Consider the following 25,581-nt stretch of genomic DNA (forward strand, 5'->3'; position numbering starts at 1 on the left):
GAGTATAACAGTAGTACTTAACTTTTAAAAAACACCTTTTGTAAAGTGTTATTTGATAAAATAGGGACACTATAATTTCCTTTAATGTTATTTAGCAAGGAAACAGTTCAATGAGGTGGGTAGGGATATAGAACCTGGAATCAGACACACTTGTTTTTGAGTACTAAGCACCAATTAGATTTGTGAGCTTGTACTTTCATATTTGAGTTTCCTCATTTTTAAAATGCAGATACTGAGTAGCTATTGCAAAGTATTATTGTGGTAAATAAATGTTATAATACTTTTATAGTGATTAGCATTTTGCCTGGAATATGGAAAACATCTATTATTACCATCAGTATTAACTTTTAAGAAAATTGAATATATTGATCAAAAGTCATCACAGTTCAGATATGATTTTTTCAAGCTGCCTATTTTTCCATTTGACACTCCTGGAGTTCCCCTAATCCTTACTCTGTATCTCTTCCTCCCACCACAAAAATCTTTGGGCTCTGTCTTAATATATTAAATCACATCCTGAAAAATAAATATTTTATGATATGATGATCTGAAAATTGTTTTTCTAAAACTTATTCCTTTACATGTTATGTATAGATGGGACTTTGTTTAATCCTGAAACTTGATGACTGTGAACTGATAATATGAATGCCTTTAAAGTCTTCGTATACTAACCCTTGAAACTGGAATATGCATTTCAACACCCAAATATGATATAACAAACCAGCACTGGCTGGTATTTCATAGCACATATAATCACAATATCAGACCATTCTACTTATGAAGAAATTACTCTTCTATTCTTCCACATGGGTTGTATCAATTAAGACTATGTTCAACTTTACATAACAGATTGCAGTAGCTTACCTAGTATGAGCTCACTTCCCCCATGTAACAAGAATTCTGGAGGTAGTCACTGTAGAGTTGGTGCAGTTGCAAAATAACTCATCAGACCATCTCCTATCTCCCAGCTCTTCAATCTTTACTGTATGGCTTTTATCCTATTGACCACAAGGTGGCTATTCCACCTCCAGATGTCATGCGCATGTTTCGGGAGGAAGAGAGTAGAATGAAGAACAAAAATGTATTTTATTGGGAAAACAATAGCTTTCTTGCTTGTTCTACCTAGGAGCCGCTTTTGTGTATCATAATTCTAAATCACATGGGAGCAATTCTAGCTTAATGACCATCTGGGAAGGAGAATTTTTTAATTGGTGCTACCTCTACAATTTTTTTTTTTTTAAAGATTTTATTTATTTATTTGACAGAGAGAAATCCCAAGTAGATGGAGAGGCAGGCAGAGAGAGAGAGAGGGAAGCAGGCTCTCTGCTGAGCAGAGAGCCCGATGCGGGCCTCGATCCCAGGACCCTGAGATCATGACCTGAGCCGAAGGCAGCGGCTTAACCCACTGAGCCACCCAGGCGCCCTACCTCTACAATTTAAGGAACAAAGACAAGATGAATAAATATTAGGTAGACAATAAGCAGTGTCTGCTACATAGGTCAAAAAGCTTTTACTTGACTTATAGAGAATGATATAGCAACATGATTATGCCACCAAAGGACACTGGCAGTGGCTTAGTAGGGAACTTTATTTAGTAATATAAATTACTATAAGTTACAAAAATAATCAGCTAATAAGAGGAGGTAAAGTTCAAGATTTAAAAAAATCACACAGAGGGCTAGAATAAATCCTTTTGTACTGGATTGGTGTCAGAGACTTCAGTATGAATTCCTATCTAACTGTCTACCTACCTACTTATCCATCCATCCATCCATCCATGAAGCATCTATCTATGGCTAGAGAGATACAGAAATAATTATAGATATATGTGTATACATAGGTCAGTATACATACATGTTTCCTAGTTCTCTGTTAAGAGGACTTAAAAACAGTGACGTCAGTAGCTATAGCACACCAAGGGTGCAGATCTTGGTCTCTAAATACCATTTGCCAATAATAGCATTAGGAGCTTTTTGGGAAAATGGTTGATTTTAGGGCTGGGTCAAGGTAAATATTAGAGGAACCTGGAGCATCTTGCAATACCAAAAAGTAAGGAAGTGCTTAAGAAAACAAAAGAATGGGGGCATGTGAAAAGGTCACAGGAATAAAAAAGAGATGTCAGTGGCCAAACCTGGAATGGCTTGGGCTGCAAAATAAAGTAGTATTGGATTATAATACAAAGCATAAAATATACACAGGTCCGTACTGATATAAAGAAATCACTGAATAGGGCACCTGGGTGGCTCAGTGGGTTAAGCCGCTGCCTTTGGCTCAGGTCATGATCTCAGGGTCCCGGGATCGAGTCCCGCATCGGGCTCTCTGCTCAGCAGGGAGCCTGCTTCCTCCTCTCTCTCTCTGCCTACTTGTAATCTCTCTCTGTCAAATAAATAAATAAAATCTTAAAAAAAAAAAAAAGAAATCACTGAATAAACAAACAGATGGGGGAGAAGAGATACATCTTTCTTATGGAAAATTCCAAATAACATGTACAGATACTTCCTCTCCCCCTCCAGAAGAGGGGGCTTAATTTTCTAATCCTCTTCCACCTTCAGTATAGGCTGGACTTAGTGATCCCCTTCCAAGGAAGAGTGAAAACAAAAAATAGAAAAAACAGCAACTTCATGTGGAAAACATGGCAAGCACTATTTTAACCTAGTGACTGAGGTCACATTAGTAATCATATTATGCACCTCTGATATGATGTGATGAAAAGGATAGTTATCTATACAAAACCTCCACTCTAGTCATCAGAAAAACATCAGACAAAACCACATATGGGCACAACTTACAAAATTCATATTCCTCGAAACTGTTAGGGTCATGAGAAACGGGGAAGTCTGGGAAAGTGTCACAGATCAGAGGAGACTAAAGAGACATGATGACTAAATGGAATGTGATTTCCTGGAAGGGAATCCGGGGTAGGGAAAAACATTAGTTAGAAGATGGAATACATTTTGGAGTTTAGTTAATAAATGTATCAATATTAGTTTCTAAATATTGACACATGTAACATGTTAGTGTAAGATGGTAACATAAGGGGAAACTGGGTGAAAGGTATATGGAGAATCTCTATATTACCTTTGGGATTTTCTGTAAATCTAAAAATCATTGCAAAAGAAGAAGTTTTAAAAATCCCCACATAGTTAGAATTGAAAATGATACTAGACTATTAAAAGATTTATAATGACAACATGAATTTATAACAAATGGTCTCCAAATCTTCAGATGGATAACTACAAATTACTTAAGTTACTTACAGTTACTTCATGAGTACTAGACCGGTTCAGGCTCTAGATTCTAAGGAAACAGAAGCCTAAGTATAGAAAGTGTTTCTAATGAGATTTCTGAAAAACTCTAACCTTTAATAGGTCAAGTGAAAGGGGCCAGTAGGTGCAATTAATCATTCTATTGTCTTCTTCAAATTAAGATATTTGTTGTTAGGAACCTCTGTTTACAATTTTTTAAAAATCAAATCCTATAAGTTATTCCCCCCCCCAACAAAATCATAGAATCACCTTGAAAAACCTCAATGAAAAAATTGCCTCTACTTCAGAATATACATTTTTAGAGCAACAGCATTGGTAATCAGCTAAGATTAGTGTAGGACATCAGTACCCAGAATTTTAATCTTGCTTTCCCACTCATTCTTTCAACGACCTTGAGAAACTTATTTAGTATGTTCTTTGGCCACCAAATGAGATTGATAGAATTCTCTAGGTTAAAAAAAAAAATATATATATATATATATATATCATCATAATATATTTTTTATGATGACATAAAAAACAAAACAAAACTTAAAGTGTTAAATAAAAATATCTACCGAGGAAGGACATTTTACCATTTTGTGATAATGAAAGGGATATTTATTTCCTCCAGTTTCCTACTATTATAAACAAAAGTAGATGTCAGTAACAACAACAAAGTCTGCTGAAAAACAGACCCAAATGCTGTAATGAATGAAATAAAGTTAATCTTCAAAAGCATACCCCCCAAAAGACATTCAAAATATTTTTTTCTTTTAAAGAACTTCTTCCAGAAACCCAGTATGAATTTAAATACCTTAAGTTGCAATTAGCATAAGAGTCATTGAGCTTCAACCGTTAAAACTTTCAAGAAATTTAATTGTCAATTGCCTATCAAGAAAGACATCGAGTGAAAGAATCTCTCCAAAATATATTAACATCCTTATTTTGGTCTTTCATTTTTGAAGAAACTCTGGGGAGGTGTTTGAGTTCTTCTGTTCTCAAGGAATTTAAGTGTGGGGTTACACACAAGAACCAATTCAGGGGCACCTGGGTGGCTCAGTGGGTTAAAGCCTCTGCCTTTGGCTCAGGTCATGATCCCAGGGTCCTGGGATCGAGCCCCGAGTTGGGTTCTCTGCTCAGCAGGGAACCTGCTTCCTCCTCTCTCTCTGCCTACTTGTGATCTCTATCTGTCAAATAAATAAATAAAATCTTAAAAAAAATAGAATGTATAATTCAAAAGTGTTTAGGAGGGACATCAGGCTTATTCATTATACATTTTGCCACCTCACAGAGGTCCACATGGGGGCACTCTTTTGCTGAGATTTTTCTACACATTTTAAGACTAAAGATTTTATGATAAGGAAATTTGGTAACACACACACACATTTCATTTTTCACATGTATTTCAATTTTATTATCCTAATCAATCTCTTCCTCTGCCATCTTTCTGTAGGTGACTTTTTTTTTTTTTTTTTTTTACTGTGGTAAAGTAGACATAAGATTTGTCATTTTAAAGTATACAGTTCTCCAAAAAATGAAGTGTACAGTTCTGCAGCATTAAGTATATTCACATTATTTTACAACCACCATAATCATCCAACTCCAAAACTTTTTCATCTTTCCCAACTGCAGCTCTGTACCCATTAAACAACTCCATATCCCCTTTGCAACAGTCTCTGGCAACCACCAGACCTTTTGCCTCTATGAATTTGATTACTCAGGTACCTCATTCAAGTAGAATTCAAGTAGAATAATACAGTATTTGTCTCTTTGTGACTCATTTATTTCACTTGGCATAATTCTTCAGAGTTCACTCATGTTGTTCTAGATGATTCCTAAGATGATTTTTCTCTAACTCCACTAAGTATCCAAAACTTTAGAAAAAAATTAAGTTAAATGAGGCTCAAATTATTGGCACGTCTATATTTGTGCTAGAACCGTGTTGCTCTGTTATCCATTTTTTTCTCCATCTGTCCACATCCCTCAACTTCCTAACTCAACATTATTTGGTGAGTCAAATTCACAACCATTATGTTTACCAAGTTCACCACAGAAAATGATGCCTTACTGTGAGGTTCAATTCTCATTTAAAGGATTTATCATTCCACATTTGCAGTTGAACATAATGGCAACTTTTACACAAAGTGAGCAATAGGGGCAAGTGGGTGGCTTAGTTGGTTAAGTGTCTGGTTTTGATTTCTGCTCAGGTCATGATCTCAGAGTCATGAGACTGAGTCCTGCATAGGGCTCCTCACCCTCTACCCCTCCCCCCCAAAAACAAACAAAACAAAACAAAAGTGACAGCACCAAAAAGCAAATATAACTGCCTATAAAATGCTTCCTGATCCAGTACTATGAAGACAGGTGGGGGAAAAGGGTGGTGGCACTGTCCCAATTATATTTACTTTGAGACTTCTCTCACCTGATACTATATATCCTTTTAAACAGTAACAATAAAAATGTCAATTTCTTCTTCTTCTTCTTCTTCTTTTTTTTTTAAGATTTTGTTTATTTATTTGAGAGAGCGAGAGCATGAGTGGGTGGGGGCAGAGGGAGAGGGAGGAGACTTCCCACTGAGTGCAGCGCCCGACCTGGGGTTCAACATGGTGCTGGATCCCAGGACATTGAGATCATGACCTGAGTTGAAGGCTGTGGCTTAACCAACTGCCACCCAGGTACCCCCAAAATGTCAGTTTTGTCACACAGGCAAGAGAAGAAAGTGTCAACTGGGAAAATTTTAACAGGCTTAATGAACTCTGAGATGAAATGATCTTCATTATTGTCATTTTCCCCTTCTGCATTGATGTTTCAAAAAAAACCATACACATAAACAATCAAACAGAAAGACCCACGATGTCTTTTGGGGTCCAATGTACCATTAAGAAAATGAAAGAGCACTTTTTCATGTGTCTGTTGGCCATCTGGATGTCTTCTTTGCAGAAATGTCTGTTCATGTCTTCTGCCCATTTCTTGATTGGATTATTAGTTCTTTGGGTGTTGAGTTTGCTAAGTTCTTTATAGATTTTGGACACTAGCCCTTTATCTGATATGTCGTTTGCAAATATCTTCTCCCATTCTGTCAGTTGTCTTTTGGTTTTGTTAACTGTTTCCTTTGCTGTGCAAAAGCTTTTGATCTTGATAAAATCCCAATAGTTCATTTTTGCCCTTGCTTCCCTTGCCTTTGGCGATGTTCCTAGGAAGATGTTGCTGTGGCTGAGGTCAAAGAGGTTGCTGCCTGTGTTCTCCTCAAGGATTTTGATGGATTCCTTTCTCACATTGAGGTCCTTCATCCAACACAGACACATGAAAAAGTGCTCCATATCACTTGGCATCAGGGAAATACAAATCAAAACCACAATGAGATATCACCTCACACCAGTCAGAATGGCTAAAATTAACAAGTCAGGAAATGACAGATGCTGGTGAGAATGCAGAGAAAGGGGAACCCTCCTACACTGTTGGTGGGAATGCAAGCTGGTGCAAACTCTGTAAAACAACATGGAGGTTCCTTAAAATGTTGAAAATAGAACTGCCCTATGACCCAGCAATAGCACTACTGGGTATTTACCCTAAAGATACAAACGTAGAGATCCGAAGGGGCACGTGCACCCAAATGTTTATAGCAGCAATGTCCACAATAGCCAAACTATGGAAATAACCTAGATGTCCATCAACAGATGAATGTATAAAGAAGATATGGTATATATACACAATGGAATACTATGCAGCCATCAAAAGAAACGAAATCTTGCCATTTGTGACAACGTGGATGGAACTAGAGTGTATCATGCTTAGCGAAATAAGCCAAGCGGAGAAAGACAACTATCATATGATCTCCCTGATATGAGGAAGTGGTGATGCAACATGGGGGCTTAAGAGGGTCGGAGAAGATTAAATGAAACAAGATGGGATTGGGAGAGAGACAAACCATAAGTGACTTTTAATCTCACAAAACAAACTGAGGGTTGCTGGGGGGAGGGGAGCTGGGAGAAGGGGGGTGGGATTATGGACATTGGGGAGGGTATGTGCTTTGGTGAGTGCTGTGAAGTGTGTAAACCTGGCAATTCAAAGACCTGTACCCCTGGGGATAAAAATATATGTTTATAAAAAATAAAAAAATTATAAAAAATTTAAAAATAAATAAATAAATAAAACAGTTATATAGAATGGCAAAAAAAAAAAAAGAAAGAAAATGAAAGAAATATTTTTGGAAGAGCAGATTATAATATTGTAAAATACCATGGCAGTCTCCTTATAGGAGTCAGAGAAATTACTCCAGAAATATGAAAGATCTGAAAGCTTTCGGTAGATGCCCCAGTTGCTTGATCCAGCCCTGCTGGAGGAGGTCATCAGAGGACATGATGGCTGATTGACCTCTGAGCTGAACTCCAGCAATCAGAGGCTACTTACCCCTTCCCTTGTCCTTGAGGTGTATGCTCTGCCCACTGTTCTCGAGATAGGAGCCACGTGAAGAACACAGCTGTGAGAAAGTGTTGCTGAGACCCTCCAGACTGAGCCCTTAAGGCCTATATAAACTTTCATGGGTTTGGTGGGCGGGTGCGGAAATCTGCTTGTTCTGAAGCCAAGAAGACCATCCTCATGTATAAGTTTCCTTGCTTATTAAAACGGCCACCTACCAATCTGGAGTGGCCTGCCTCTTTCATCGGTCTTTCTGTCCTCTGTGTGTGAGGGCCAGTTTCAGATTTTCTCTGGGGAACTTCCATGGTTGCAAAGCAACAAGCTAATTCCAATGGCTTCTGCTTTTCTGTATGTGATAAAATGACACTTGGGAATTGTTTGAGGAAACATCCCTGGTTCCAGAGAGGCAAGCTGAAGGAGTTTGTGATCTCTTGAAATTGTATGCTCATTGTTACTGATCTTTGAAGTTAGAGAAGGAATGGGTCTCCTCAAAGAAAAGACAACTGTAGAAGAAGAAGGTGTTCAAAATTCATAATCATATCAATACGCATGGAGAGAACTAAGAGTAATATTCAAAATTATTTTCCCCCCAAAGAATCTACTTAAGGGAGGGAGCTGTATAGGTAGCCCCCACCTCACCCTTCCATTTTCTGTTTGTTTTGCTTGTTTGTTATTTTTGAGGAGAGGAGAAAACCTGTCTTGTTCCTTTTGAAAATCTGGATCTTTGATAGAATAGTTTCCGAAATCTTTTTCATATCCCCAACCTGGATTATTCTGGCTAAGATTAATAGGCTAACCAAAAATAAACTCTCCCAAATGTTATCTAGTTCATTGTTGATCTCCAAGAGAAAAAAATATAATTAGTGATAATTAATCACTGAGGCTTTTCTTTAAGAGAATGTTTAAACCATGGCTCAAGGCTCAAATCAGACAGGGCTCCTCATACTTCATAAAGTTTTGTTTTGTTTCTTTTCCTCTTCTACAAAAGAGCTAGAATCTGGTTTAAAGGCTCAAATGAGGGTTTTGATGGAAATTAAAAACCTTTATTTGTTAAGCTCTATATTATATGTGATTACTGTTCTGGGCCAGTTGCATTTGCTGAAAGCTTAGGATAGTTGTTCCAAAGATAGCAAAGAGAGAATTTTAAAAGGACTGAATAATGGGAAATCTAGATATAGCTTTAAATTTTGGGAGTTTATTTGACTTTACAGTTTCATTGAATGTAAGGGTTCCCTTCTTTTGAAGATCTCAGTAAGTTATTTTGGGATCTGACAGGTTTACATTTTCTGGACCACTGAATAATATTAATTGCTAGCATGTACTTAATTTCTGTAAGGGGCAATTACAGAAATATTATGTGGCTTATCTCATGTGCTCTTCAAAATGACCCTGTGAGATAGCACTGAAGAACCTGAAGTTGCTAAAGGTTAACTCAGCAGCTTACACAGAATTGGAGAACTAAAACACAAGCCGAGGCAGTCTCACTCGATAACATAGCACACGTCATGCTGCCTCCTTGGTTCTAAGAATCTTTAATTTAAGCAGGAAGGTTTTCGCTTCTACTATTTTTGCAATTAAATAACTGTTTTCCGACTTTGGCAAAGCACTTGACCTGAATTCTGACCTGTGCAATGGAGGTCTTGGATTAAATGATTTCTCAAGTCTTTTTCTTTTCTGTTGGCAAGGGAGTGTTCTCCTGCTGACCGAGGTCATTTTTATTTCAGTGGCTGGCAGAGGGGCTTTGGCTCACCTATAATTCACAGTTTAGCAGAGCCAGTAGACTATGAAGTCTGTTTCACTCCACCAGCCAAGAAAGAGCAGGTGGCTGTGGATTTCGCATGTACTGGGGGAAGCAATTTGTCAGTGATAACCTAGATAACTTTGGGGAGCTGCAACAACAGCGCTCGCTTGGCATGTGGTATGTTTTGATGCTAATCGCTGCCTCATCCATGAGCACTTCGGTTCTCATTCCACACACCAGCCTGGAGAATATAAGAAGAGAGGTAAATAATTTTAGAAACGAACAGAATCAGCAACCTGGAAGTTTATTTCCTCCCTTTCTGGTTGAAGACTGTTTGTTAACTGAAAAATGTTCCACTAGTTGTTAGAAGCTTTAAGATCAAAGTGGAACGAAGAAGATGCTTGAGAATGTGGTCACCACGCACACCTTACCACTCTATAGGTTCCTATCCTAGTAGGTGACATGAAGGGAGTAATAAAGAGCGCTCGTGCAGGGAGCACATGGAAGAAATTTGCCATGTGACAGAGCCACAGTCTGAGATCTGGGGTTGAGGAATATATGGGTAAGAAAGAAATGACATAAATTAGGTCTCCATTGAGAGCAAGAATATGGGACTTATATTACACAGTTGGAATGGTCTTAGCTTCAAGGAAGGGAGACACACACATTGGGCCTTTGGTGGTGGTGTTTTTTTTTTATTTCTTAAGATTTTATTTATTTATATGAGAGAGAGAGCACGCATGTGGGCATGAGCAGGGGAAGGAACAGGGGGAGAGAAGCAGAAGGAGAGGGAGATAAGCACACTCCCTGCTGGGCAGGGAGCCTGACATGGGGCTCTATCCCAAGACCCCGAGATCATGACCTGAGCCAAAATCAGATGCTTAACTGACTGAGCCACCCAGGCACCTTTGAAACAAGATTGCTTTAACTGAATTTCAGGGAAGATGAAAAAATAAAAAAGGAAACTAAGAGTATGATATGCTTTACTCTTATTTAATAAGCCTTGCCAAATTTAAGCTTTACAGCAATTTTGTAATGTAGGTGGTACCTATATCATTGTATAAGTGAGAAAATGGATACTCCAGAGATGTGCAAAACTTGCTCAAGATTACAGTGTAGTTGGGAGTCAGTCTGGGATACGAGCACACAACTTGTGGCTCAAATCTAGTATTTTTCTTACTACTTGTGTCTGGTAGAACCCTGCTGTGACAACTGGGGAAGCTCACCTGTGCTTTACAGGTCTCTTGTCCTCTAGCAGGCTAGCTGGCACATGATCTCATGGCGGTGAAAGAGGGGAAGAGCAGGCGAGTGCTGGTGCTTTCCAAGATCAGCATAAGGAAAACAGTCAATGATATTGTAATAGGGATGTATTGGGATAAAAGGTAGTTACACTCATGGTAAATACAGCATAATGATAAACTTGTCAAATCACTGTGCCGTACATGTGAAACTAATATAGTGAGTCAACTATTCTCAAAGAACAACAAATAAATAAGTAAATAAATAAGTAAAAAGTTTTAAAATGATTAAAAAGAAAGATCTCCTTGTGTCACCTCATCTAATCTCCCATTGCCCAAAGCCAGTCATGGGCCAAGTCCAGCATCAGAGCACAGAAAGACATGGATATAAGACGAACTCATAAAGTAGTTGAAAGCAATGAGAGGACCATATTTCCGTCATTTTGAAAAATCTACCACATTGTGAGAAAAACTGAGAATTATAGTTAAGTCAGTTACCACCTGAAGAACTTGAGGTTTTCATTGCCAGAAGTAATTATCTGTAAGTTATCTGAAATGACATAAGTGAATTTGAATGTCCTGTTTCAATTTTAGAAAATGCCTGAAGTGATTTTTTTAAACTTAAAAAGTAACTTGAATGCAATATGTTTATTTTTAATATGCAAAATAATAGGAAAAGACGTGGTTTTCTTTTCCTTTTTTATAATTTCCTTTGCTATTGTTATTTTTTTTTAAATTTATTTATTTGACAGAGAGAAATCACAAGTAGACGGAGAGGCAGGAAGAGAGAGAGAGAGAGAGAGGGAAGCAGGCTCCCTGCTGAGCAGAGAGCCTGATGTGGGACTCGATCCCAGGACCCCGAGATCATGACCTGAGCCGAAGGCAGGGGCTTAACCCACTGAGCCACCCAGGCACCCCTGCTATTGTTATTTTTAAAAGATGAGCTGAGAATTGGATGTAGAAATTAATATAAATTATATTACGTTATTATTAACTTGTTTAATAGAGAGTTGAACTTGCAGATTAGATATATGTGGGAAAATCTTTGTAATTCGTGATTCAGAATATCTAGTTAAATTTAGGAAATGCCCATAGAAAGTAAAACTGAAGAACATTTAGGAAAAAACATTTAAAAAATATCTATTACCAAAATACTATGTGACCCTCTTTTTTTCCTCTTAACTAAAAAACAAAGTTTCCTGTCGTCACTTGTGTATAAAAATACATCTGTTACAGTGCCCATTTTTCCTCATTTTTGCTTTAAAAATCTGTTGCTCAAGAAAGTGGATATTATAATAGTCTTGGCATTTATGGTAGCATAGAGGATATTATCTACTCTTAGTTTTACTGAAGTGAATTTTTATTTGAAAATAATTTTAAGAAGACATAAAATAAAACCACCTCCAATATACCTTACTTACTCTCTTTTTGAATGCTTGAAATTTTTGTAAGATAAAAAATTGGAAATAGGACAAGAAAAGTATTTTCTCAAACAAGAGAAGTCAAGTTATAGCCATGCTGTCCCTAATTGCCTTGCTAATTTTCCTGAAGATAAGTAGTAATTAATGTTCCCTGAACACCATTAATGTCTATTTAACTTTTAAAACCATTTAGGAATGCTCTGGTTTCTCTTCAGATCGTATAAATCTTTCGCCTTTTTCATAAAACCATTTAGGTCTTTATAGTTAAATATGAAATATGACATTGGACATAAAGTGCCCAGTGATAGCATCCCTGGTGATTTCTATTTACTAGACCTTTTTCATGGACCCATTTTATCATCCATGGAGAATTTGGAAAATACCAGCAAGAAAGAAGAAAATAAGTATCACCTGGAATCCCACATTAGGGAGCAGGTGTATATCCTTTCGGTTTTTTCAATGACTATATTCACATATTCACTGATATACATGTTTATAAGAGTGGAATCATATGCCATTTTGCAGCCTTCTTTTTTCACTTTATGATATATGGTGAATATTTTTAATACCATTTTATGTTTTTCTGCTACATAAAACTTCAACTGTGGCTTAGTTTCTACTCTATGAATATACCACAATTGTATTTAGACCACAATTTTAAAACAATTTATTATTGGATATTTAGATTATTTGCATTTTCCCCTATTGTGAACAAATTTCTGACAAATATATATAATCATCTTCTTCTTCTTCTTCTTTTGGTTATATTAGTTGTAATTTTTTGGGGGGTGGTGGTTCTTGTTTTGTTTTGTTCTGTTTTGTTTTTCTTCAGTTTGGGGAAGAGTTACCAGAGTGTTTCACTGAATTTTGCACATAAAATTGTAATGTCTTCTCCCTGAAATCTCAGTTCCCTCTGAACTTCAGTAAAATTTCCTTCAATTGCACATTTAATTATTCTGCTGTTGCATTTGTACTGATCTTTCTTTTAGAAACAAGAGCTTCTGTGTGTTCACTGGCAGCCATGTTTAGCATGTTCTGTGCTTGTCGAGTGTTCCCTAGCCACGTCGCACCAGAACTGCCACCGTAGAGCTTGTTAGAGACGCACAATCTTAGACCCCAGACCCACTGGGTCAGAACCTCAGGTGACCCCCATGTTCCCTGAAATGTGAGAAATACAGTCTACACTGAGTATATTTTCTTCAGTATACATTGTGCTGTTTCCAACTGTCAGTGCCGGTTTTAATTTCATCATTGTATTTTGGGCTTCCTTGCAAAAACATTCTAATCTCCGCATGTTCGTCTGCTTGAGCTTCCAGAACAAATACCACAGACTGGGTGGAATAAACAACAGAAATTTATTTTCTCCAGTTCCGGAGGCTAGAAGTCCAAGGTCATGTCCCAATATAGTCGGTTTCTGATGAGGAAGCCTCTCTCTTTTGGCTGATAGCCTCCTTCTCACTGTCCCCACATGGCTTTTCTTTTGTACACACACACACACACACACACACACACACACACACACACACACACACACACACTGGGAACAAGTTCTCTGAGGTTTCTTCTTATAAGGACATTGATTCTATCAACCAGGGTCCCATGCTAATGACCTCCATTAATCTTAATGATTTCCTTAGAGACCCTATTGCCACAAAAAACCACACTGGAGGTTATGGCTCCAACATATGATTTTGGGGAGGTTACAAATATTTAGTCCATAACTCGGCATTTTCCCTTTTTATCTCATTGTGTTCATCTTCCTCTTTCTTCTCATTCTATTCTTTTTCACTTCATAGCGTTGTTTTTTGGTTTCTCTATTATTTTTTTCTGATTCTCTTTTAATAGAAGCTGTGGCTCCTTTGTTGATAATAACAGCTTATTGAAATTTTCTCTAGAATCTTATTTTTTAGAATTTGTTTCCTTTAAATATTTTAGTTGTCACACTTTACTTTTTTATTGAGTGTAATTGACACGCAACATTATATACTTCAGGTGTACACTTTTAACCATTTTTCCTACCCCTCACCCTTGCCTCTGGTAACAACCAGTATGTTTTCTGTATCTATGAGAGGTTTTTTTTTCTTTCTTTTTTTGGTTGTTGTTGTTGTTATTGTTTTAAGATTCCACATATAAGAGGAAGCTATGGTATTTGTCTTTCTCTGTTTGACTTATTTCACTTACCATAATACCCTCAAGGTTTATTCATGTTGTCACAAATGACAGGATTTCTTTATCACTTTTACTTCCACCGCAGAATTCATTCCCTTTTCTTCCAGAGGTCCAATATTTTTTTGTGTGTATTTTACTAATTCCCACCCAAAGAGATTCAGTCCTAAGTCAGTGTTTGTCCATAGACCAGATAATAAATGGCTAAGGTTCCACTCTTGGCAAACTTTCCAAAGCTCTAGCTGAAATGCAGAATGGTATACTTAGATTTATCTCATTTCCAGGTTCTTGCTGGATTTCACTAAAAGTTTTTGTTGATTTCTGAAGCAGTTTTCAAAGCTAAGCCTACTGGTTAGTTGATACTTTAAAAAAAACTATTTATTTATTTTTTTGAATTTCTTTTCAGTGTTCCAGAATTCATTTTTTATGCACCACACCCAGTGCTCCATGCAATACGTGCCCTCCATGATACCCACCACCAGGATCCCCCAACCTCCCACACCCCTCCCCTCCAAAACCCTCAGATTGTTTTACAGATTCCACAGTCTCCCATGGTTCGTCTCCCCCTCCAATTTCCCCCAACTCCCTTCTCCTCTCCAGCTCCCCGTGTCCTCCGGATTATTCCTTATGCTCCACAGATAAGCGAAACCATATGATAATTGACTCTCTCGGCTTGAGTTATTTCACTCAGCATAATCTCTGCCAGTCCCATCCATGTTGCTACAAAAGTTGGGTATTCATCCTTTCTGATGGAGGCATAATACTCCATAGTGTATATGGACCACATCTTCCTTATCCATTCCTCCGTTGAAGGACATCTTGGTTCTTTCCACAGTTTGGTGACTATGACCATTGCTGCTATGAGCATACTTTTAACTAATGGGGATATTTGAAGGATCATTATCACCAGAATATTTCCCTCATGTCTTTAAATCAAAGAGCTACCCCCTGCTGCCCCTATATGCTGGAAGTTTCTGCCTTTGTTTACTTATAAGAAACAAATAGGGAAGGTGATGGGTTGCCTCTTCTCTGTGGGGTTATAGAGCAACACTGAAATAGAGTTTGGCCACTGATCTACACACTGAGGTGCAGGTACAAAGCAGTTTCTAGAGTCCTTTTCTTCCCCAAATTCTCTTTCTCAGTCTTAAATAAAATAATGCCTATCTGTGAGGCAAAACTTAAATCATTTTCTACCAATCCTTTGGTACTAGCCTTATTATTAGCAAACTTTGCTTACAGTTCCAGTGCATGGGAGTCTACATAATTTGAGAGTAATATTGTGAATTTCGTCTGTTTTTCTGTGCTGTCATTGGAAATTTAAGAGAAACTGAGGCTTCCTTCTAGTTATTGATTAATTCATATTTCTAACCAATAATTCAAGTGGTTTTACTTTACTTTGTGTTCATCCAGGGGATAGTCAAGCCTTTCTTTAAAAAACTGAAAAATGCTGGTTATGAGAGACAGAGAAATTAGGATTTTCATGAGAAAGTCAACTTCTAAGGAAGATGCAGAGTAGGAAGATCGTAAGCTTACTTCACCCCATGGGCACATGTAGGTAACACCCACATCAGAATAACTTCCCCAGAAAATGATGTGGAAACTTCACAAGACAGACTCTCCACAGTTGATCATATAGAAGAGGCCATACTGAAAATGGTAGGAAGGGCAGGGATGCAGTCAAAACCCAAACTAACCTGTGAGACTAACCACAAAAGGGAGGGGCATCACACTTGTAGAGTAGAGAGAGGAATGGACCCCATGCCAGGGGACACAGGGAACAAGCACTGGGAATATGTCTCCATAACATTTGGATTTGGAAACCAGAGGTACTTAACTTTGCAAGTTTTTGCAATTAGTAGGATGTAACACCAGAAATTTTAAAAGATCAGTAAGTTCAACTCTGGGAAAGCCGAAGGACAATAGGAAACAACACCTGCCCTTGAAGAGATAGAACAACAAGCAGCCTGAGTTACATCATAGAAATACCATTTTGAAAAGGGTATATAAGAAGGAGATTTATTTATTAAGTTCATAATGTGTGCTGAAAGGTCAGGAATCTTTAGGAGACTTCTTCTAAAACAAAGAGCTGGTAGACACCATATTTCTCCTGTGCCTGCCCCTCCTTCCAGCATGGATACAGGAACACCTATAGAAACCAGTAAAAACACTTGCAACTGAGCTTGCTAACACTGTGTGTCCAGCCCCTGTGCTCTTCTATGGATTGTCCCATCCAATTTACCACACTAGGAAAAGTCCCTCCAAGGTGGCTCCAGTTCTATCCTGCAAGCAGACAAGTGCATTCTTTGCTAACATCATGTGCCTTGCCCCCCACCCCCTGTTCTCCTGAAGAAATCCCCTTCAACCAGCCCAACTTGGCAGGAGTCCATCCAAAAGCAGTTCCACAGTACCCAGTACCACTCCAAAGTGATTCTTGGGAATAGGAGAAGATAACCACACATACAGGTTCCCATTGCAGCCCTAGCAGTAGGCTGGAAGCATACATCTGACCTCACTGTTGACCTCACTCACCAACAAAAACATCACAAGGGGCAGCACAAAGAAGGAACCCGGCAGTTTGGGGTTATTACAACTCAAACAGATTGACTGGGGGCAGACATTTAGCCTGACCGTAGGTCCTGCCCACTTAAAAAAGCCCCTCAGGTGACAATACAGGCAGAGTGCCTTGCAGTATGGAGCTACCATAGTTCAGACAAACATCTGGTCTAATCCAACTCAAGCCCAAGACATTCCAACTAGTCCATTAACAGCAGGGGGAGCAAACCCTGGCCACAAGGCAAAAGGGGACATTGTAGATGACTGGACTATACAAATATGGCACAATCAAAAGAGTAAAGTGAACACAGCACACCTAGCAGATACCCCTGAAGTAACAGTTTCTAGTGAACAGGTGACATGGCACTATAGGGCACTATAGAACCTCTTCTTCATGAGGCCACTACTTTCAAGATTAGGAGATATAACTTACTTTCCTAATACATAAAATAAAAGACAGAGAGCTAGAGAAAATGAAGACACAGAAGAATATGGCTGAAATGAAAGAGCAGGAAAAAACACAGCAGAAGATCTAAATGAACTGGGGACGAGCAATATGCCTGATAAAGAATCCAAAGTAATCATCATAAAGATACTCAAAGGACGGGCACCTGGGTGGCTCAGTGGGTTGAGCCGCTGCCTTCGGGTCAGGTCACGATCTCAGGGTCCTGGGATCGAGTCCCATATCGGGCTCTCTGCTCAGCAGGAAGCCTGCTTCCTCCTCTCTCTCTCTGCCTGCCTCTCTGCCTACTTGTGATCTCTCTCTGTCAAATAAATAAATAAAATCTTTAAAAAAATAGAAAGATACGCAAAGGACTAGAGAAAAGATTGAAAGACCTCAGTGAGATCTTCAACCAAGATGAAGAAAATATAAAAATAAATCGATCAGAGATGAAGAACTCAATCTCTGAAAGTACAAATACATCAAGTGAATCATAACAGATTAGAGGAGACAGAAAAACAGATCAGTAAGCTGGAATACAGAGTAATATAAAGAAACTAAGCTGAGCAGCAAAAAGAAAAAAAGAACATTAAACAATGAAAATAATTTAAAGGAACTCAGTAAACATCATTAAGTATAATAACATGCACTTTATAGGGATTCCAGAATGAGAAGAAAGAGAGAAGGGGCAGAAATATTATTTCAAGAAATAATAGCTGAAAGCTTCCCAGATCTGGGGAAGGAAACAGAAATCCAGATGCAGAATACACAGAGTACCTCCAGAAAATCAACCCAAGGAGGTTCACACCAAGACCCATGATCATTTAAATGGTAAAAAGTGAGGTGCCTGGGTGGCTCAGTGGATTAAAGCCTCTGCCTTCGGCTCAGGTCATGATCTCAGGGTCCTGGGATGGAGCCCTGCATCAGGCTGTCTGCTCAGCAGGGAGCCATTCCCCCTCTCTCTCTGCCTGCCTCTCTGCCTACTTGTGAGCTCTCTCTGTCAAGTAAATAAATAAAATCTTTAAAAAAAAAGTAAAAAGTAGTGGTAAAGATAGAATTTCTATTTATGTATTTATGTATTTATTTATAAAAGATTTTATTTATTTATTTGAGAGAGAGAGTAAGTGAGCAAGCATGAATGGCAGTGGGGGGCAGAGAGAGAAGCAGACTCCCTGCTAAGCAGGGAGCCCGGTGTGGGGCTTGATCCCAGGATCCTGAGAGCAGGACCTGAGCTGAAGGCAGAGGCTTAAGCCACTGAGCCACCCAGTCTTAAAGACAGAATTTTTAAAGCGGCAAGATAAAAGAGGTGCATATGAAGGAAACCCCAGAAGGCTGTCAGCTGATTTTTCAGCACAATCTTTGAAGGCCAGAAAGGAATGACATGATACATTTAAAGTGCTGAAAGAAAAAGGTCTTTAATGAAGAAAAATCAATCCAGCAAAGGTTATTCTCCTTCAGAATAGAAGGAGGGAGGGAGAGTTTCCCAGGTAAACAAAAGTTAAAGAAGTTCATCGTCACTAAACGATACTTAAAACGAGCACTAAAGGGGATTCTTTGAGTGGGAAGAAAAGGCCATAAGTAAGAGGAAGACCATTAGGAAAGGACAAAATTTTACGGAAACATAATGAGATTAGTAGATTAATCACTGATAAAACCAGTATGGAGGTTAAGGCACAAAAGCAGCTGAAATCAATTATATGTATAAAAAGCAGTCAAGATGAGGGCCTGGGTGGTTCAGTTGGTTAGGCAACTGCCTTTAGCTTGGTCATGATCCCGGGGTTCTGGGTTTGAGTCCCACATCGGGCTCCGTGTGCTCTGTGGGGAGCCTGCTTCTCCTTCTCTCTCTGCCTGCCACTCCCCCTGCTTGTGAGCTCTCTCTCTCTCTCTGTCAAATAAATAAATAAATAAATAAATAAATAAATAAATAAAATCTTTGGGGGGGAAAAAAAGCAGTCAAGGGAATCCCAAATAAAAGAATGTAGAATATGACATCATATACATTAAACATGGGGGAGTAAAAATTTAGTGCTTTTAGAAAGGATTCAAAGTTAGATGACAATTAGGTGACTTAATATAGACTCCTATATGCATAGGATGTTATATATAAGCCTAATGGTAGCCACAAAAGCTGTAATAGATATGCAAACAATAAAGAGAAAGGAATCTAGTCATACCACTAAAAAAAGGTCATCAAAGCACAAGGGAAGAGACCAAGAAAAGAAAGGACAGAGAAGAACTACCAAAACAACCACGAAACAATCACAAAATAGCAATAAGTACAACCTATCAATAATTACTTTGACCATAAATGGATGAATTACTCTAATGAAGAGACATGGGGTGACTGAATGGACAAAACAACAAGGCACCTCCATATGCTGCCATGAGAGTCTTGCTTTAGACATAAAGACACATGCAGGTTGAAAGTGAAGGGATGGAACAATATTAATCATGCAAATGGAAGTGAAAAGAAAACAGGGTAGCAATACTTATATCAGACAATATTGACTTTATTGTTTCAAATTTTTAATTAGACAATATAGACTTTAAAACAAAGAGTGTAACAAAGGACAAAGGAGACATTACATAGTGATAAAGGGAATGATCAAATAAGCCAATAAAACAATTGTATAAACTGATGTGCCCAATATGGGAGTATCTAAATATGTAAAATAACTATTAATAAACATAAAGGAAGAAATTGATAGTATATCAAGAAATTGATAGTAACAATAGGGGATATAATACTCCACTTACATCAAAGGGTAGAGCATCCAGACAGAAAATCAAAAGGAAACAATGGCTTTGAATGACACATTAGATGAGATGGATCAAACAGATATATTCACAACATTCCTCCCCAAAACAGCAGAATATACATTCTTTTCAGATGGACATGGGACATTCCTCAGATTAGGTAACATATTAGGCTAAAAAATAAGTCTCAACAAACTAAAAAAGATTGAAGTCACACAATGGTTTTTTTCAGACACAATGCTATGAAACGTTATGAAATCAACAAAAAGAAAAAAATCTGGAAAGAACACAAATAGGTGAAGGTTAAATACCATGCTACTAAACAATGAAATGGTCAACCAAGAAGTCAAAGAGGAAATGAAAAGCTACATGGAGACAAATGAAAATGAAAACACAACAGTTCAAAATCCTTTGGATGTGGCCAGAGTGGTTCTAAGAAGGAAGTGTATAGCAATATGGGCCTACTTCAAGAAGCAAGAGAAATCTCAAATAAACAACCTACATGTATGCTTAAAGGAGCTAGAAAAAGAAGAACAAACAAAATCTAAAACCAGTAGAAAGGATAGGGATAAAACTTTGAGAGAGATTTTTTAAGGATGTATAGGGTTGTTAAGTAAACTTGGGGAAATATTTGAGAATAGGTAAATTATTACTAGAATATTAAGCTTATGTTAAATGTTCTTTATAATAAATAAGTCAATTGGAGAAAGACAACTATCATATGATCTCCCTGATATGAGGAAGTAGAGATGCAACATGGGGGCTTAAGGGGGTAGGAGAAGAATAAATGAAACAAGATGGGATTGGGAGGGAGACAAACCATAAGTGACTCTTAATCTCACAAAACAAACTGAGGGTTGCTGGAGGAAGGGGTGTTGGGGGGGGGCGTTACAGACATTGAGAAGGGTATGTGCTAAGGTGAGTGTTGTGAAGTGTGTAAATCTGGCAATTCACAAAACCTGTACCCCTGGGGATAAAAATATATGTTTATAAAAAATAAAAATTAAAAAAACAAAACAAAAAAAGAGATAAAGTAAATAACACCGTAGTGGATTAAAAACATGTCCTCATATTTTTGACATTTTTCCCTTTAAAAGGTGCAGCCGAATTTCCCTCCCCTGGAGTGCATCAGACTTAGCGACTGTTTTCTTATAACTGGTATGTGGTGGAAGGGACAGTTAAGACTTCTGAGTCCAGGTCAAAAAAGACATTGTGGATATGACTTTTCTTCTTCTTCAGTTATTTACTCTGGGGAAGCCAGCCACTGGTTCTGTCATGAGGACACTCAAGAAGGCTGTGGATGGAGTCACATGGGAAGGAACTTAAAGCCTCTTGCCAGAAGCCGGCAGTTGGCAGCCATGTGAGTGAGCCACCTTGGAAATTGAACCTCCAGCCCAGTCAAGCCTTCAGATGTCAGTTCCCCTGTCAGCTCTGACTGCAACCTCATTAGAGACCTCAAGCCCAAACTCAGCTAGTCTGTTCCTACAGCTTCTGAGCCACAGACACTGTGAAGATAATAAACATTTATTGTGTTCAGTGACTATGTTTTGGGCTGATTTGTTATGTTGCAATAAATAGTTCTATACAAATTGAGGTTTATTAAATCAGGAATTGAAGAAGAGAAAAAAAATCAAATTCTAGAATCCAGACAGCAAATTCTAAAAGTTTATGATATTAGTTATTTTTATTTTTATATCATAATATAATTGCTTCCTCATTTTTTTCTGGGCAAAAATTGGATATGGAAAAACCCAACTCAACTGTTAATGAGAGAGAAATATAATTTTCATTTAAACAGGAAGGTACAGGGGTGCTTGGGTGGCTCACTCTGTTAAGTGCCTGCCTTCAGCTCAGGTCATAATCTTGGGGTCCTGGGATTAACCTTTCGGGGTGCTCCTCTTCCCTTCCTCCCACCTGTGAGCTCTCTCTCTCACAAATGAATAAGGAAAATCTTAAAAAATATTAAAAAGGACAGCACAACTTTATTATAGGTTCTAGATAAAACTAGATTGTATGATCTTTTCTGAGCATCTTCTCACAAATGTTTTGTTAGTTTATGCTATCCTTTTATGGGATTATTGAACTGTTAACTAAAAAGTATTTCAGAAGACAACTGTCATAAGATTTTTGACTTATTGTGAAATGAATAGAATTGCTTGCCACTTGCACAATATACCTACTATGAAATATAATTGTTTTCATGCTTTGGATTTATATATGTTTTCTTACAAATAACAGTAGAGGTTTTGGTAGAAATTTGACTTCACAGTTAGGCTCCTCTTAACCACCTGTTCTAAACTAAGAAAACTGTCTAGCATATGTAGTTGGATACATAAAGGAATATCTGAATATGGACAATTGCCAAAATTTGGTGATTTTCTAAAGGACTTGGGCAATGACCAGATTTAGTTTTGAAATAAAGCACATGGCTTGATCTTTCTAAAGGGACCTTTTTTTTTTTTTAAGATTTTATTTATTTATTTGACAGACAGAGATCACAAGTAGGCAGAGAGGCAGGCAGAGAGAGAGGAGGAAGCAGGCTCCCCGCTAAGCAGAGAGCCCGATGCGGGGCTCGATCCCAGGACCCTGGGGTCATGACCTGAGCCCAAGGCAGAGGCTTTAACCCTCTGAGCCACCCAGGTGCCCCCTAAAGGGACATTTTATAGGAGAGTGTTTTAAAGAATTTCTTTGATCTTAGATATGGTACGTACCTACATAAGTTGTTATTTGTGGTATTTTTAATAGACTTATGGGGCAAATATACTCTCTTATCCCCCCAAAATATAGATGATTCCTTTAAAGAGGTTTTATGCACATCTTTTATTTATTTATTTATTTATTTATTTATTTAATATTTTATTTCTTTCTTTGACACAGAGAGAGAGATAGAGAACACAAGCAGGGGTAGCAGGGGAGAGAGAAGCAAGCTCCCCACTAAACAGGAATCCCAATGAGGGGCTCTATCCCAGGACCCCAGAATCATGACCTGAACCCAAGGCAGATGCTTAAACTGACTGAGCCATCCTGGCGTCACCTGGGACATTTTTAAAAAGTCATTTTAAGAAGAGTATGAAATAGGCACAGCTGGTGGGCTCAGTTTGTAAAGCATTCTACTCTTGATTTGGGCTCAGGTCATGATCTCAGGGTCATGAGCTGCCCAATGAGGGGGCTCTGTGCTCAGCAGGATTTATGCTTGAGATTTATGTCTTTCCCTCTCCTTCTGCCCTTCTCCACCATGCTCTTTCTTTCTTTAAAACAAAGAAATAAACACCTTTTTAAAAAAGAAGAGTGTGAAATATAAAGATTAACTAGTTGAAATACCTATATTTTAAAAAATGAAGCAGTTGCTATGTTTTAATTCAGTTATTACTGCTTTAGTTAATTTAAATAATGGTGTGATGTGTATATATACATATATATACATAAATATATGACTATCTTGTGGAAAAAATATTACAATATTAGACAAGCCAGGTATGAAAGACTAGTAGTCATTTTAAAACAGTAACATGAAGCAAAAGTGAAGCAAACTTTGTTAATAGAACTTAAAGAAACACAAGCATTTCTTAGGAGAAATGTTGAGAGTTTAGATATCAGGCTAGACAAAAGGAAAAAAATAATGAGATATATTCATGTGCAGTTGTTTTAAAGGATGGTACTTAGAGAAAGAGGCCAAATTTACTTGTGCCTAGATGGGGAAGTATGACTGGGTCCCCACAAAAATCAAACAAGGTTTGTAAAGGCAATATTATGTAATGGTGCGGACTGTGGCCTTGCTAGCCACATTGCTAGGGTCTGAACCTCAGCTGTTATTTTTTAAGTCTCTGCGCTTTAGTTTAGAAAACAAGAATAACAAGAATGTGATCTCCTAGGATTTTTGAGACAGTTAATTGAGATATCTATTTATCTATTTATCTCACTCAACATAGTACCTATGAACTATTATTATATTATTATTATTACTATTAATACTACTAATAATAAGATAGGAGCCTAGATCTCAGGTAACAAAGTAGAATGACTACGCTGAAGGAAAATACCCAGATCTAAAACCTGTTGAGAATTGTCCTCTCACAGTGGGACACATGAAAGATTTATTGTTGGATTAAGTCAACACTTAAGGATTGAAGGAGCTAAATATTGCAAAGAAAGTTCACCCAGGCCAAGAGCACCAGAGAGACCCCATGTTGAGACTGAGGACAAAATGGAATTCGAAAGGAAAAAACATTGAACTTTAATTTTTTTAACTTAAGTTTGCAAAATGAAGGACTTTAATTTCCTTCTGAGAAATTAATAATGGGAGTAGGAGCTTTATTTTCAAAACCAAAGCTGAAGATACTATTCCAGTTTATAACCAGTCTCTGGTGACTACGTGAAGAGTAGTGGTTGAGCATATTTTGAAGTAGGAAATAGAAAAGAAAATACATTTTTGGCCTAGGACATACCATGTCTGCAGAGTTGAGTAATTAATACCTCCTTCTGACCAGTTTCAGAGATCACTGGCTCTCATTGCTGAATCTCCGATTCATCGGTGGAGGGAAACAGAGCACAAAGTCTTTTGTAGATTTTTATCAAATAGTAGAAGCAGAAATGCATGAGAGAAGCAGAAAAGTTCTCACTTTCCAATATTTATCCTCTCTTATTCCAACAGGTAAAAGCCTCTTTCTTCCATCTGAAGGAGAGTTGGAAGGGAAAAAAACACTTCCAGACTTTCTCTCCAGCTTATTTCTTTTTCCTGCCTGTATTTGTTTTTTAGGGCTGCTGTAACAAAGTATCTAAACTGAATGGCTTAAAACAACAGAAAGTTGTTCTCCCACAGTTCTGGAGGCTAGGATTCTGAATCAAGGTGATGGTAGGACCATGCTCTCCTCTGAAGGCTTCAGGGAAGAATCCTTCCTTGCCTCCTTCCAGCTTCTGGTGGCCACCAGCACACCTTGGCCTTCCTTCTTGGCTTGTGTCTGCACAGCTCCCATCTCTGCCTCCATCTTACACGACATTCTGCCCGTTGGTGATCATCTCTGCAATTGGTTTCCCTCATCTTATAAGGATCCTAGTCATTGCGTTAAGGCCCAGCCTAATTCAACACATCTTAAATGCATCTTAAATGCTTTACATCTGCAAGGACCTTTTTGCTAAATAAGATCACATTCAAGGGAACTGGGGGCTAGGCCTTGGAGGTGTCTTGAGGAGATGCATTTCAACCACATCCCTGCCTAAATTAGGAGATGGTAATTCTGATTACTTAGAACTTGGCATTCGTTGGTGCAAATTTAATATTGGGCAGGTTCTTTTTGCCCTAAGATTAGGACTTGAAGATATACCATGCTCATCTATCTTCTTCATCCAGGCACAAGTGGCTTTACTGCGCCTCTTTTGGCTGAGGGGTATTTATACCCAGTAGGTCTCCCTACCGCAGTGAGAGACGATCACCTACAACTGGGTGAACAATTCAAGCTGGGCATATGCCATAGAATCAGCTGCCTTTAACACGGAGGGAAAAGACTAGGAAACTTTCCCTTACCTTCAAATCTGAATGACACTCTCTAATACAGTTTACCCAAAGCACCAATTTTAGAGATGAAAGCATGCTTGTCTA

General features: G+C 38.1%; 1 long non-coding RNA gene across 3 annotated transcripts in view; it reads right to left on the bottom strand.

The window, feature by feature from the left end:
* LOC116593491 overlaps positions 1-24,565 on the bottom strand; it is a 51,555-nt gene extending 26,990 nt beyond the window's left edge. For all 3 annotated transcript variants that reach the window (XR_004286906.1, XR_004286907.1, XR_004286908.1), the window contains exon 1: positions 24,431-24,565. This is a non-coding gene — a long non-coding RNA (uncharacterized LOC116593491). The remainder of the gene's footprint in view (positions 1-24,430) is intronic.
* Positions 24,566-25,581: the final 1,016 nt, after the last annotated feature.

This window comes from Mustela erminea, chromosome 6 (assembly GCF_009829155.1).
Source record: "Mustela erminea isolate mMusErm1 chromosome 6, mMusErm1.Pri, whole genome shotgun sequence".
Taxonomy (NCBI): Eukaryota; Metazoa; Chordata; class Mammalia; order Carnivora; family Mustelidae; genus Mustela; species Mustela erminea.